Here is a 7433-nt window from a genome sequence, read left to right as displayed (position 1 = left end):
TACTATCTGGGATGACTCATGGTTGGTTTACTGAGAAAGGAACTCAGATAAGACAAATGTAACTTTCTCAAATTTTAAGACTGAGAAGGTCAGTTTCACAGAGTGAGACCCTATCTCCAAAAAAAAAGAAAAAAAGACTGAGGCAGCCTTGTGTGTTTTGATCTGGAGCAATTTTAGATACGTTGTCAAGAGGGAAAAGCCTATCATATTTTTCAGGGGACACTTAAGAAACTCATACTAGTGGTTGCTCCTGGAGAGGGGAGAGGCTGACAGGGGAAGAGGTGGAAGTCACTTTTTAATATTTATCCCTTTATGTCATTTGAAATGTATGCTGTAAGCCTACAGTACCTATTCAAAAAATAAAATTTAGTCACGGCGAGGCGGCTCACACCTGTAATCCCAGCATTTTGGGGAGGCCAACACAGAAGGATTGCTTGAGTCTAGGAGATCAAGACCAGCCTGAGGACATGGTGAGACCCTGTTTCTATAAAAACATTAAAAATTAGCTGGGCATGGTGGCATGTACTTGTAGTCCCAGTTACTTGGGAGGCTGAGGTGGGAGGATTGGCTGAGCCTGGGAGGTTGAGGCTGCAGTGACCCATGATCACATTATTGTACTACAGTCTGGGTGACAGTGACACACTGTCCAAAAAAAATTTTTTTATATAAAATTTAGTTGAAAAACAAAGGTTTTTTTTGGTTTTTTTTGTTTTGTTTTGAGACAGAGTCTCACTCTATCATCTCAGCTGGATTGCAGTGGCATGATCTCAGCTCACTGCAACCTCTGCCTCCTGGGCTCAAGCAATTCTTCTGCCTCAGCCTCCTGAGTAGGGTGCATACCACCACACCCAGCTAATTTTTGTATTTTTAATAGAGACAGGGTTTCGCCACGTTGGCCAGGCTGGTCTTGAACTCCTGACCTCAGGTGTTCCGCTTGCCTCGGCCTCCTAAAGTGCTGGATTACAGGCCTGAGTCACCACACAAAAAAAATAAAAGGTTTTTGTCTTTATCATTCAAAGGTGTCTCTTTTATCCTCCACTCTGAATTAATAAGACAGCATGAGAGAATTCAGGCAACTGGGAAGACACTGCATTTTCAGCATTTGTTGCAGCAGGGTGATAATTATCTATTGTTCCTTGAAGTTCAAAATGCAGGAACTGCTCTGGTTTTCCTGGGCTGCCTGGCAGGATACGTTTGCCAGGCAGCTGGCTTACAGGAACCCTCTCATATTACTGAGGGTTTCCTGGGGTGCCAGACACTTTATACCATCAACTCTTTTTCCCTCAACTCTGTGAGGTAGCTGCTAATAATCTCTCCATGTGACAGATGAGGGAGGTAGGTAAGTGGCAGAGGATGAATTTGAAGCAAGTTCTGGCGGCTTCTGAAATCAAGCTGCTTTGAGAAAGAAAATGCCAGGTTCTGTGGGGTCTGTGTTTGCTTTCTCCACCTCTTCCCACATCTGGAGCAAGCCCTGTCTCCTCTGAAGGAAGAAGAAAGTAGGAACCACAGAACTGGAGAGCATGGCCAAGGTCAAGGACTGAAGCTGCTGGAAACAACACAGTGGGATTTTGAGAAAAGAATTGAGGAAGGAGATCCCCGCTGACTCAACTGTCCTGTGCAAGGCAACCCTTTGCCCCCCAACCCAAGCAAAACCAGCCTATCCATTTATGAACAAATGCCTTCAGTAAATAGATGTTGGGTCACCATTGGGTACCAGGAACTGGGATGCAGTGGTGAGCAACACAGACAAGGCTCCATCCTTTTGGGACTTACACTAAAGCTTTCCTTCCCACTGCAGCCCCTCAATTGGTGGTAATACAGTGCAGTGTGTAGAGCACTGGCTAGAATCAGACAACCCATGCCACTGCTAACTGTGATCTTGAGCAAATAACTTAGCCTCTCTGTGCCTCAGTTTCTTTTTCTGTTGCCAGGCTGGAGTGCAGTGGTGTGATCTTGGCTTACCGCAACCTCTGCCTCCCAGGTTCAAGCTATTTTCCTGCTTCAGCCTTCTGAGTAACTGGGATTACAGGTGTGCACCACCGTGCCCGGCTAATTTTTGTATTTTTAGTAGAGATGGGGGTCTCACCATGTTGGCCAGGCTGGTCTTGAACTCCTGGCCTCAAGTGATCTGCCCATCTCGGCCTCCCAAAGTGCCGGAATTACAGGCATGAGCCACTGCCAGGCGTGCGCCTCAGTTTCTACCTCTGAAATGGAGATGATCGTAGTAATAGCCATCTCAGGATTGTGTGAGGGTTCCATGAGACAACATATGTAAAATATTTTGCGTAGTGCCTAGCACAAAGTCCTTACTTTGTGGGTCTTTTCAGGACGGCCTAGGTAGAACACATACCATGTGCTGGGAGTCACAAGGGACACTGAGAGTGGGTACTATCTTTGGGGAGTGCTTGACATAGGAGATATTGAGGAGAGGAGATGCTAGATATAAATTTGTAGGCTGGGCGTGGTGGCTCACGTCTGTAATCCCAGCACTTTTGCAAGGCAAGGTGGGTGGATTGCCTGAGGTCAGGAGTTTGAGACCTGCTTGGCCAACATGGCAAAACCCCGTCTCTACTAAGAATATAAAAATTAGGCCAGGCTTGGTGGCTCACGCCTGTAATCCCAACACTTTGGGAGGCCGAGGTGGGCGGATCACGAGGTCCAAGAGATCAAGACCATCCTGGCTAACATAGTGAAACCTCGTCTCTACTAAAAATACAAAAATTAGCTAGGCATGGTGGTGTATGCCTGTAGTCCCAGCTACTTGGGAGGCTGAGGCAGAAGAATCACTTGAAGGGAGGCGGAGGTTGCAGTGAGCCGAGATCGCGCCACTGCACTCCAGCCTGGCGACAGAGCAAGACTCCATCTCAATAAATAAATAAATTATAATATAATAAAAAAAATTGTGTAGAATGACTCGGGCGCAGTTGCTCACGTCTGTAATCCAGCACTTTGGGAGGCCAAGGTGGGCAGATCACTTGAGGCCAGGAGTTTGAGACCAGCCTGGCCAACGTGGTGAAACCCCGTCTCTACTAAAAATACAAAAATTAGCCAGGCATGGTGGAGCATACCTGTAGTCCCAGCTACTCAGGAGGCTGAGGTGGAAGAATCGCTTGAGTCCTAGAGGTGGAGGTTGCAGTGAGCCAGATTGCGCCAATGCACTCCAGCCTGGGCGACAGAGTGAAACTGTCTCAAAAAAAAACAAAAAAAACAAAAAAAAAATTGTTGAATGAATGAATGCATTAAGAAATGGATAACTATGAAGCACCGTCCAAGGCGGAATAAATACGCCTTATAAACCGCACCCTTAGCAAACTGCACATACGGCTTTTCCGGAGTGGACACCAGAGGGCGCTGAGCTCGGCCACTCTCAGCTCCGGATCAGGATTCGCGCCTGGGTCCTTAAGAAGACGCTGCGCGGTGACGTCATATCCGCCTGGGCGTCACGCTTCGTGGGGCGGGACGAGGAGAAGCCAAACATAAAGACACCAGGAGTTTCTCGGCCCCAGGTCTGGCTGCCGCCGGGGAGCTCCAAGCCTTGGCGGGTTCTTGCAGCGAATAGGAGTCTGGGCAGGCGTCAGGCTAGTCCAACGGAGAGTGGGTAGGTGGAAGCTCTCCAAAGAGCGGTGGTAGTTCGGGAGCCGTCTTAGTTGGCCGCGCCCCGGGCGCATGCGCGGGGCGGGCGGCACGGCTTGGGCCGCTAGTTCGTTCCGGCCCGGGGCGCTGCGTGCCTCCGTACGGCGCCGCGAAGGGTCTCGGCCGCAGAGGCGCAGGCGAGACTTCGGAACCGTGTCCTGAGCGCGCTCCGTGCGCCCGGCGCGAGGTGAGCGCTAAATGGTGGTTGTTGAAAAATACTGAAAGCCACCCAAGTTCTCAACAGTAGGGAAATTGAGCTTTTAAAAGTGATTGATTTAGTCCAAAAACTGGACGTTGCTTGTCCACTGTACACGACACAGTGTTTTAGGGCCTTGGGAAACAGCAATGAACAAGATAGCAAGATTCTTGGAGTGGACTTTCTGTTGCGATGGGGGGCGAGTACAGATAAAGATAAACGAGTTACATAATAGTCATAGAAAAAGGCAAATGCTACGAAAAAGAAAGCAGGGACGGGGCATGGGGGTGGGGTGCGGTGTTAGCCGAGAAGGGCACTGGGCCAAACCGATTGAGATTTGAGTTAAGCCAAGAAGGAGGCAAGGGTGTGAGCCCGGTGGCTGCCTGGAGGAAGAGGTTTCCCAGCATGGGGAAAAGCTAGAGCCGAGGCCCAGGGGTGGGAGCGAGACTGGCGCGTGCGAAAGAACTAGGCTAGGCCTGTATGGTGGCGGGGATTGAGCGGAGGGAGAATGGCAGGACAAGAGGTCAGAGGTGTTGGGGGGGCAGCCCTGCAGAACCTCCAGGCAGAGCCTTGCAGGCTGTTCTGAGGACTTTGGCCTTACTCTGGATAAAACGGGAACCATAGCAAGGTTTTGAGCAGAGGAATGATGTAGTTTGAGTAGATGTTAATGGACTCACGGGCCACCGTAGAGTTGGAGAAGCGGGGGAGTAGGGGGAATCAAAGATTTATTACTAATAGGTCAGATTAGGAGCATCCCTGTGCAGCCACTAAAGAAAGCTAACTTTAGCCCCGGCGCGGTGGCTCATGCCTGTAAGCCCAGTACTTTGAGGGGGCCGAGGTCGGCGGATCACTTGACGCCAGGAGTTGGAGACCAGCCTGGGCCAATATGGCAAAACCCCATTTGTACTAAAAATGCAAAAGTTAGCCGGGCGTGATGACGTACGCCTGTAATCCCAGCTACTCGGAAGGCTGAGGCACAAGAATTGCTTCGGCCCGAAGCATTCCAGCCTGGGCGACAGAGTGAGACACTATCTCAAAACAAACAACAAGACTTTAAAGATGATAGTGACAGTGACTTCGTGAGCCCACATCTGTGGAGAGCCTGGTGAATATATTTAATACCAGTCTGTACAAAATAATTTCCCAGTCATCCTCTCCTTTAATCTCAGAAGAGCCTGCAGAGGGCAGTGCTGTCATTTGTAAGTTTTTTTTTTTTTAATTGCAGAAAATACGTGGCATAAAATTTATCAAGTGGCATTGAATACATTCACAACGCTGTGCAGCCGTCACCACTGTCCATCTCGTGGACGTTGTGTAAGTCTTCGTTTTACTGGCATCTAAGCCCTGGGCGTAATTTCACTCCCCTACTTTAGGCAGCCAGCTCCATCAAGGCAGTAACACTAAAAAACATTTATGCGCCAAGCAATGAAAGAAACAGATGAGGTTTCTTGTTTGCCCTGCCCTTGTAGTTAGGGGAGACTCTGGTGACTGGGAAAGAAGCATCAGGTAAGTATTGCCGCTGTCCTGAAACCAAGGATTCTTTTGAATATATAGGCTTACCACTATCACTTTTCCCTCATTTGAATACCTACTTTGTGTCATAGTATTACAGTATTTTTTGTTTGTTTTGGAGACAGGGTGATGCTCTGTCACCCAGGCTGGAGTGCAGTGGTACAATCACAGTGCACTGTATCCTTAACCTCCCAAACTCAAACTATCCTCCCACCTCAGCCCCTGGAGTAGCTGGAACTACAGGCACACACTACCATGCCTGGCTAATTTAAATTTTTTTGTTTGTTTGTTTGTTTGTTTGTTTGTTTGTTTTTAAGAGACAGGGTCTCACTATGTTTCCCAGGCTGGTCTCAAACTCCTGGCCTCCCAAACTGTTGAGATTACAGGCATGAGTACCACGCCAGGTCCCAAAGTATTAATGTTTGTTGAATGGATTGGTAGATGTAGCTCCTTGACCCTGACTTCTTTTCTCCAGAGGTCACCATCTGGGAGTGGTTGAAATTGGGTCTAACTCAGAGTGGTTTTGGAAATGCTGGTCTGTAGCTCTGTGACCTTGGATAAGTCTCTTTCCTTGATTGGGCCTCAGTTTCCTGGTCCCTGCAGTGGGGGATCCATATATTAAACAAATAGACAATGTTAAGAGATTGCATAACATGGGGACTTAATTTAGAGCAGGGTGTCAGAGAAGACCTCCATGAAGAGGTGACATTTAAACTGAAAGTTGAAGGATGAATAGGACCTGTCCAGGGGAGAGCAAGGTTGGCGGGGAGCCAAGGAAAGGAACTGTCTGCAGAGAGATGAGCATGTTCTACATTCTTGAAAGTTCAGACCTTTTAGAAGCTGCATCGAGTGCCCATTCCAGGAATCCCTCTTCTCAACCCCTGTGCTGTTTAAGCTCAGTCGTTCACAGACAGTCTTGCACAGACCTGGCTTTCAGATTGAGAGCAGGCAGACCCAGGATGGGAGAAGATGGCAGAACGACCACCCCTCATTCTTCTCTTTGTGTTCTGTGTTGACTGAGAGTAAACAAGAGGATCTTCATGTTTACTCTTCAAATCTTAAGATTTTACTCCTTTATGCCTTTTTCTTTGGATAAAGAGGCATCATAACTGGTCTTGAGCGAGCTCAGAGTGGTTGGAATCTCTGGGTACCCTTGGGCAGATGTTACCTACGTATACTAAACCTCTGTGTCATCTTTTCAAAAATGGGAATAATAATATCGCTTACCTCAGGAGCATTTTGAAGACAAGCTAAGGCATGTGAAATGTTTAGCACAGAGCTGGGTGCTCATAAGGAAAATTGTTAGCCAAAATTATGTTATTATGTTTTAAGTAAGAGTATAGTAATTTGGCATATACAGAATATAGAAACTTCTTTTGTCTTCGTATTGGTAACCTTAGTTTGACCAGAATTAGATGAGTTACTGTGCCCAGAAGTCTTTTAAAAACCAAACAGGTGGCTGGGCACGGTGGCTCACGCCTGTAATCCTGGCAGTTTGGGAGGTCAAGGCGGGTGTATCACAAGGTTAGGAGTTCAAGACCAGCCTGACCTATATGGTGAAACCTCGTCTCTACTAAAAATACAAAAAAGTTAGCCAGGCATGGTGGCACATGCCTGTAATCCCAGCTACTGGGGAGGCTGAGGCAGGAGAATTGCTTGAACCCGGGAGGCAGAGTTTGCAGTGAGCCAAGATTGCACCACTGCACTCCTGCCTGGGTGACCAAGCGAGACTCCTCCAAAACAAAAAACAAAAACAACAGGAAGGCCGGACCTGATGGTCACATTTGTAATACCAGCACTTTGGGAGGCTGAGGTGGGCAAATTGCTTGACCCCAGGAGTTTGAAACTAGCCTGGGCAACATGGTGAAACCCTGTCTCTACAAAAACATAAAAATTTGCTGGGTGTGGTGGCATGTGCCTAGAGTCCCAGCTACTCAGGAGGCTGAGGCAGGAGGATCACCTGAGCCTGGAGAGCCTGAGGTGGAGGCTACAATGAACTGTGATTGGCCGGGCGCGGTGGCTCAAGCCTGTAATCCCAGCACTTTGGGAGGCCGAGACGGGCGGATCACGAGGTCAGGAGATCGAGACCATC

At 48.3% G+C, this 7433-nt stretch overlaps 1 protein-coding gene across 8 annotated transcripts in view; it reads left to right on the top strand.

The window, feature by feature from the left end:
* The first annotated feature begins 3422 nt into the window (after positions 1–3422).
* The window catches only part of RPP14 (ribonuclease P/MRP 14kDa subunit), a 20410-nt gene continuing 16399 nt past the window's right edge, over positions 3423–7433 (top strand). For 2 of the 8 annotated variants that reach the window (XM_011998381.1, XM_011998382.1), the window contains exon 1: positions 3443–3598. The gene's annotated coding sequence lies outside the window, so the exon portion shown is untranslated. Of the gene's footprint in view, positions 3821–4933; positions 5144–7433 lie in introns of those variants that run through there. The other 6 variants (XM_011998377.1, XM_011998376.1, XM_011998383.1 and 3 more) reach the window with 6 other exon arrangements.

The sequence above is a fragment of the Mandrillus leucophaeus genome, unplaced genomic scaffold (assembly GCF_000951045.1).
Source record: "Mandrillus leucophaeus isolate KB7577 unplaced genomic scaffold, Mleu.le_1.0 Scaffold57, whole genome shotgun sequence".
Taxonomy (NCBI): Eukaryota; Metazoa; Chordata; class Mammalia; order Primates; family Cercopithecidae; genus Mandrillus; species Mandrillus leucophaeus.
The sequence above is the reverse complement of the archived record's forward strand: the minus strand, read 5'-3'. Positions and strand labels throughout refer to the sequence as shown.